The 8,022-nt window shown below is 45.7% G+C and overlaps 1 long non-coding RNA gene across 1 annotated transcript; it reads right to left on the bottom strand.

Annotated features, from left to right (window-relative positions):
• Positions 1 to 1,641: 1,641 nt before the first annotated feature.
• LOC114813853 lies at positions 1,642 to 5,246 on the bottom strand. Its single transcript, XR_003761614.2, has 3 exons — positions 5,152 to 5,246; positions 4,687 to 4,825; positions 1,642 to 1,991 (listed from the first exon to the last, which is right to left on the bottom strand). It is a non-coding gene; the product is annotated as an uncharacterized LOC114813853 (long non-coding RNA).
• Between the last annotated feature and the right edge of the window lie 2,776 nt (positions 5,247 to 8,022).

Raw genomic sequence — 8,022 nt, 5'->3', positions numbered from 1 at the left:
GAGTCCCACACCCAAAGGGGGAGGGAGACTAGGTATTGAATCCCCATTTTACAGTCGAGGAATCTGAGGCGCGGAGTAGTTAAATGACTCGCCCAAGGTCACACAGACGGCAAGATCATACAGCACAGCAGGGATTAGTCCTGGGTCATTTGTGTACCAGGCCCAGCCTTTTTCCATTAGACATTGCCGCAGGCAGCTCTCCTAACCCACGTGCTGGGGCAGCACCTAGAGTGAGAGATATAAGTTTGGATGGACCAGGAATAGTAATAATAATAATAACTGTGGTATTTATTAAGTGCCTACTATGTGCCAGACACTATGCTAAGCACGGGGGTCGGGGAGGGAGAAATACAAGCCAACTGGGTTGGAAACAGTCCCTGTCACTCATGGGGCTCACAGTCTTCATTGGTTCATTCATTCGATAGTATTTATTGAGCGCTTACTAGGTGCAGAGCACTGTACTAAGCGCTTGGAATGGACAAATGGGTAACAGATAGAGACAGTCCCTGCCCTTTGACGGGCTTTCGGTCTAATCGGGGGAGACAGACGAGAACAATGGCAATAGATAGAGTCGAGAGGAAGAGCATCTCATTAAAACAGTAGCAAATAAATGAATTAAGGATAGGTACGTAAGTGCTGTGGGACTGAGGGAGGAGCAAATAAAGGGTGCAAATCCAAGGTCAAGGGCAACACCGAAGGGAGCCAAAGAAGAGGAAATGAGGGCTTAGTCAGGGAAGTCTCCTTGGAGGAGATGTTCTCTCAATAAAGCTTTGGAGGTGGGAAGGGTGATTAATCCCCATTTTACAGATGAGGAAAGCGAGGCACAGAGAAGTGAAATGATTTGCCTTAGGTCACATGGCAGACAAGTGGCAGAACCAGGATTAGAACTCAGGTCCTTCTGACAGTCTCATCTACCTCACTCCTGGCCCCTGCGGGGAGGCAGAGCCATTCATGTGTGGGATAATCTTACGTCCCCTCTTGGCGGAGCCAGCGGGTGCCAGGAAAAAAGGTGGAAAGTCAACGCGACAAGACCCAGACCTGTGTACCGAACAGTCCTATGTATCTGGGATTTCCGGCGGCCCTGTCCCTTGCCAATCGTCCTCGTCGGCCACAGCCCGACACCGCTAATTAGGAGAAGGGCACTGACGTCCTTGAAAACCCAGTTAGATTAGAAACCCAGGGCCCGCTGACAGCTGCCCGAGAGCTCTTGGCACCAATTAGGCTCTGGCAGCAAGAAGCAGCAGCCACCGGGTCTAATACTGTCCTGGGTAACGCATATGCAACCGCCGCCGGAACGCGTCCCCGCTCTGCTTCGCCCGGCTCCGGACCACCCTCCAAAATGGAATCCAAAGGCCGGAGGTGGGGGGTGGGGGGGGGCATCTCCGCCTCATCTCCCGTGTCTCTGCCCAACGGAGAGAAAAAAATAATACCCTTTCCGCCGGCGGCTGAGGCATCGCCAGATCGCCAGTAGAAACCTGTTACCGGTGGGATTCTGAAATGGCAGATTACCCCGGCCTGCCGCCGCTCACGGAAGCGAAGATGTCTTCATCCGTCCCCCTAGGCGCCACGGAATGCTTTTGGCACTGGCATTGGGAAAGAAAAATTAAATATAAGGTGCTAAATTCATTGAGCTCTTATTGGTTTGGATGTGTAATGATAGTTTAATGACAGCAAAGAGCCAGGTAATTAGAAGCCAGCAGCTACGATCGTCCTTGTATACAGCTCCAGATAGCTTCTCAACACTCCGCGATCCTTGTTTGCTTTGTCTGAAGCTGAAATCCCACAAGGTCTAGTCGCTACCAGCTGTCTGACTGACGAACTGCCGGCACTCTTCCTGAATGGGACTATCAGCTTCCAGGACAGCAGCCTTCTCCCCTGAGCTCTTCCAGGCTGTCTTCCTCAGCGCGATCGCTTTTATCTCCCCTTTGCAGGAGCCTCTTCTAATCATATTGCTTCTTGCCTCCGAGGGTCAAATGGGAGACCACTGCTACCTAAACAAATGGGGAAGAAGTGTCACCTTTGGGGGGAGACTGATAAGCATTTGGCAGGCAGGACACTGTGAAGTACAAGAGCAAACAGCCAGCAATCGGCAAACGCCATAAATATGTTACAATCTCAGCAGGGAGACGGGCAATATAGGCACCGAGAGGCCTTTGTTTAATGAGCTGTCAGAAAGCAGGCATGAAATTATGTTTGAAAACATGTGCGAGCTGCAGAGACATAGCTGGGGCACTATAAAAGGCTTTCTCCCTTCTAGGTGGCTGTGGTGAGCATCTTATCAGTCTGAGAACTGTCATAGGATGAAAGCTCTCATTAGCAAGCTAATGGTGTTTGAAAGCTACAAATTTTTCTCTCTCTTCTCCCGTTTTCGGACTTAAATGGATGAGAGAAAAACTGAACGCGCCTTTCCGTGGGAGTTCTTCAATCCACAAATTAGGAAAAGTGGCCAAACACAAAGCCCCAGAAATACCTCTCCAAGACCCAACCGAAGAGTTGGATGTAGAATCCCCCTTCGGTCCGCTCAGTGTGTTTCTAATCCTGTGGAGATTCTGTTCATCTCGCCTAACGTACCTCCGGCTGGCATTTCATTTCAGTCAGATCCATAAAAGGAGCATAAATATAACATCGATTGGTAATCGATAATACAAAATGCTAGGATTGTTTTGGTACCATCTCATCAATATCATAATGGTACTTCTGAAATGATGAAGCGGGGTGGAACCATTTTTCAAACATTTGAAATGATCTTTGTGGGCGTTGCTTTATTATTATTCTTAAGAATGATAAAAATAAGAAGCTAAGGGCTTTTTGTCTGAAGAGATAAAGAATCAGCTCTGACCACACGCCTCAGAAACTTCGCAGTCTCCCTCGAATTCTGTAACGATGCAGAACCGATTTCCCTACGAGGTACAGAAGGACTGTATTTCACTCCGCCAACCGACCATCAGCCAGTCAGCCATTAAATGACCTGCACTTACCCTCCTCTTTACTGAATTGCTCAAGACCAATATCATTAAGCAGTGCGCTTGTGGAGAAGAAGCCAGAACTCTGTGCCCGCTTCAGAGAGAGAGACCTCTCCCTTGGGGACCATAGGGATTGGCTCCAGTTAGTGAGCTGGGCTAGGACAGCAGAAAGTTATTTCCTGGCTGCATTGGAGAAGGATAGGAAAGCATTAGGAATGGAGAATCGTAGAATAACGAAATCAGGCTGGGAAGATGGAGTAAAATGATTTGAAAGCAAAAAAGGGAATCTGAGTCTCCTCTCCATTTCTTCTTCCTTTCCCATCTAATTTGTGTGCTTACAATACGCATCGAAGGAAAGATGGAATTGCTAAGGTTGAAGTAGGGTAAAGAACTGTGGGGAGGGCAGATCTGAAACCTGACCAGGTTCCAGGAGAATGGAACCATATTTATGCATTTGTATATTTGATGCTCCTCTATTTCTGTTTGTCCTGGTGCAGGATTTTAGGGAGGTGGCATGGTGAGAAGGCAAGAACAAGCAACTGGGGGTCAGAAGACTCATGTTTTAATCCCACGTGGGAAGCAGCATGGTCTGATGGAAAAAGCCCGGGCCTGGGAGTCAGAGGACTTGAGTTCTAATCCCCGCTTCACCACTAGTCTACTGTGTGAGACCTTAGGCAAGTCACTCAGCAACTCTGCGCCTCAGTTACCTCATCTGCAAAATGAAGGTTAAAACCGAACCCCACGTGGGATATGGACTGTGTCCAACCTGATTAATCTGTATATACCCCAGGGCTTAGTATAGTGCCTGGCCCAAAGTAAACGTTTAACAAATACCGTTAAAAAAAAAGGGGTCTTCCCCTGGCCTGCTGGGTGACCTTGTCAAGGCACAATTTCTCTGGGCCTCACTTCCCTCATCTGTAAAATGGACATAAGATATCTGGTTACACTTCTTGGTCTGTATGTCTAATGTGGGCCAAGGCATAGGTTTGATCTGATTATCACTGAGCTACCCCAGCATTTGGCAAAGCGCTTGACACGGAGTAAGTGTTTAATAAATAAATCATTAGTGATTAGTGAGATGTGACTTAGTGGAAAGAGCATGGGCCTGGGATTCAGAGGACCTGGGTTCTAAACCTAGCTCTGCCACTTGTCTGCTGTGTGGTCTTGGGCAACTTAACTCCTTAACTTCTCTGTGCTTCAGTTTCCTCCTCTGCAAAATGAGGATTCGATACCTATTCTTCCTCCCACTTCGGCTGTGAGCCCCATTTGGATCTGATTATCTGGTATCTAACCCGGTACTTAGTTCGGTATCTGACATCTAGAAAGCAATTAAATACCATTATTATTATTCTCAAATCACATTTTTAACGTAACAACTCACATTTTAGAGAGGCCCAGGGATTAAAAATGGAACAGAAACAAATTTTCAAAGACACAAATCTACTCTTTTCAAATCTGTTGACTAACTTCATGGAAGGATTCCTTTCAGAGTTCTCCTCACTCCAGATGTTAGTCAGGATGGCTGAAAGCAGTGGAGCAAGTTACTTCCCTAAACAGGAAAGTTGAGCTCAGAGTTTAGGATATCACGATTCCCCTCTCCCTCATGTTCCCCTCTAATCCTGTCACAGCAGATAATACCTTCTGTTGTTTTCTACTTGTAACCCCATCAGGGGTAGATGGCTTGGTAGTTGGTTTGATCTGGGGGTGGGAGTAGTTACCTCACCTCCAATTTTCCTTGTTTGTTCTTGTTGCGGCAAAATCATCAAGGTCTTCCCGTTTTCTTTTTCTAGGCAGGTTCTTCCCTAAGAACTCCGGTGACTTTCCGGATTTGACTTTCTCAGGAGCTCTCCCTCTGCTGATTCCTGGGCTCAGCAAGCACGAGAAAACCAATTACTTAGCCGGCCAGAGCTCCTCAGCCTACCCACCTGCCGGTTAGCAACCTGATTGATCCTTCGAGAAATTTTCGTAGTGCGGCATCGCCACAGAGATCATTAACAAAGTGGACATTGTGGAAAACAGCTAGAGGTGGAGCTGTCTTTTAGGGTCGTCGAATGCCAAACCAGTGGGTTGGCTTTTCTTGACTTTGACGGGTGATGCTTTATAGGGAAGTTTTACTTTTTTCTTTCCAAGGACGATCTGTTCCTCTCGTTTCCATGGTGGGGGATTTTAAAGCCGGCAGTCCACTTACGTAAGCGTCAGGCAATATTGAGATTCCCCCGTAGCCTCTCAAGACGGCTTTCTCTTTCGGGTCGGGAGACCCTCTGGGAGCGCACTAAGGCATTCCCGGGAGGACAAGGGCCCTGCAGCACCCTTGAGCTCAAGTCTTCCACATTTGCTCGGGAGGCAGAGCGGGAGTAACATAATGAACATAATGAACAGCCTGAACATAATGAACAGACTGGAAGGTGCTGGAAATGTGGTTGGAGACGTTCCCCTTAGCTGGAAGTCGTTTGCAAAAACGGCAGATGGAAGAGCTTACTCAGAGAGGCAGAGTGGGTACATGTGGAGGTTGGAAACAAAAACCTCACAAACGGCAGACTTTCTTTCAATGCATTTCTTCTTGGAAATGGTGAATTCTGATGCTGAGCCATAACTATTTCAATTTTTTATTCAATTACCATGGCTTTGAGAAAAGTTTCGCAAGAATCATCAGGCCTGCCAAAATTCAATTTCTTGCCCACAGTTTGCATTAGCCTTGATGAAACAGAATCACATTCATCTTCCTCCCCAGCCACCTCCACCTGCTGCTGCTGTCCCCGTTCTGAATGGAGATGCCTCTTCCAGTCAGTGTAATCATCCTCTTCGTTCACTCCTTTATATGTGGTTTGATAAAATTGTCTGGGGAGAAAAGCTCTGAGTATGATAGTCAGGTAGACTTAATCTTTGGCTTAGTTTTCGAGCATCTGTGCATGAGAAGATGCCATGCTAAGAGTCTGGTTAAGCAGAACAACCGTGCTATATCCCCGGCACAGCTTAGCAGCTGTTTCCTCTCTGCCACTCTGGAAGTCAAGGGATCCAGAGGCGAGCAGTTATGTAGCACAGGATGGTCAATCACTCACTCGATCAATCAATGAATCAGAATTATTGAGCGCTGACTGTGTGCGGAGCTTGGGAGAGTACACTGCAACAATGAACAGACACATTCCCTGCCCACACAAGCTTACAGTGGGGAAGGGGAGAAAGACAGTGATATAAATAAATTGCAGATCTGCCCATAATTGCTGCGAGGCTGGGGGTGAATAAAGGGAGCAAATCAGGGCAATGCAGAAGGGAGCGGGAGAAAAGAAAATGAGGGCTTAGGGAAGTCTCTGGGAGGAGATGAGCCTTCATTACGGCTTTGAAGGTGGGGGGAAAAACTATCGATAGGAAGAAGGAGGGCATTCCAGGCCAGAGGCGGGATGGGGGCGAGAAATAGGCGGTGAGGTACAGGAAACGAAGAACAGTGAGTAGGTTGGCACTCACTATTATATGGACGGTATTAGTCCATGACCTCAGCTGAAGTTACCCATCCCCCACTGATAAGGCTTTGCCTCAAACATCCAGAGGCAAGAAGAAAGTTCTTCTTCAGCTTCTCTCTCTGTACGAACAGTCAGTGGAGAACCATGGAGATATCTTGTTTATTTTGATGCTATCGATGCCTGTCTACTTGTTACGTTTTGTTGTCCGTCTCCCCCCTTCTCAACTGTGAGCCCGTTGTTAGGTAGAGATGGTGTCTGTTGCCAAATTGTACTTTCCAAGCACTTAGTACAGAGCTCTGCACACGGAAAGTGTTCAATAAATGCGATCGAATGAATATCTGGGAGCAGAGCTAAATGTAGCTCCGTTCCTTCTGGCCTCTCTGACAGTCAATCAATCAGTAGTATTGATTGAGTGTTTACTGTGAGCAAAGCACTGTACTAAACTCTTGGGAGAGTACAGTACCACAGAGTTGGTAGACACCTTCCCTGTCCACAACAAGCTTACAGTCTAGACTGGCAGAGGAATAAAAGAATTTTCTCCTAAGAACTTTGTGGAAAGAACATTTAAGCGACATTTTTCATTCTTTTATCATTTGTAAATGAAGGAAATGGTAAGATAAATAAACATATCTGGATACATTCAGATCAGTAAGAGAATTAGTTACAAATCACTGGGTTTAAAAGAATGTGCTCCAAATCCACATCACAGATTTTTCCATTTTGCCCTCCCAAGCAGCCTAGCAACATGGAGGGTAATAAATAATCTTAGAAGGGAAATTCTATGTCAACCAGGAGGGCTAGAAAGAAAGAAAAAAAAAATCTGAGGAAAATAGACCAAAAAAAAAAGGGATAATTTATCATGCATTAGTATCTGCTTTTATCTGAATTCTCAGGAGGACAGATTCCAGGAATTCACCCCCGACTCAGGCTAGCTTCTTTGGGATACTTGCCCAACTGAACGGCAAAAACTTTGCTACTAGAAACGAAACAAATACACGGCAAACATTAATTGCCTGATGGAGGCTTCAGTGGTTAGACCTTGATGATACATTTACAAGTTGATAAATCTTTGAAGCAGAGTAGAAATAATTTCCAAGATGCAAGGGATTTTCTTCACTGAAGAGTCTCGGGCCCCATATTTTATGCAAGCCCTTTAGGTAATAAAAACAGCTGCTTTCTCTGGAGCTGATCCACATATGCTTAATAGAATTGCCCTCGAAGATAGAGAATGAATTTACATTACTTTTAAGCAATCGAAAAAAATGACATTTGTGGGCCAGAAACAGAATGAAAGTGACCTGGAGTGATCCAGAGGTTCCTTAAAAGGATTTAACCACATATTGAAAATTTGAGCTGCAGAATGGTTCGTGGGTCTCTTTGCCAAACTTTTCAATGAATGGAGAGAAAGATTAAGTCTGGGCAATATACGCGGGGAGAAGAAGCCATATGTATTCCACGATCTGGATTTAGTTGGACGAATGTAAGTCAAACATAATTCCACTGGTAATAATTCAATGTAAATTTTTTTTTACTCATTTTATAGTGAAGTTATTTCTCTAGTAATAAGAGAAGAAATGAAGGTGATATATTTTATTTTTTTC

The sequence above is a fragment of the Ornithorhynchus anatinus genome, chromosome 8 (genome assembly GCF_004115215.2).
Source record: "Ornithorhynchus anatinus isolate Pmale09 chromosome 8, mOrnAna1.pri.v4, whole genome shotgun sequence".
NCBI lineage: Eukaryota > Metazoa > Chordata > Mammalia > Monotremata > Ornithorhynchidae > Ornithorhynchus > Ornithorhynchus anatinus.
This window is presented reverse-complemented; position numbering and strand designations above follow the sequence as displayed.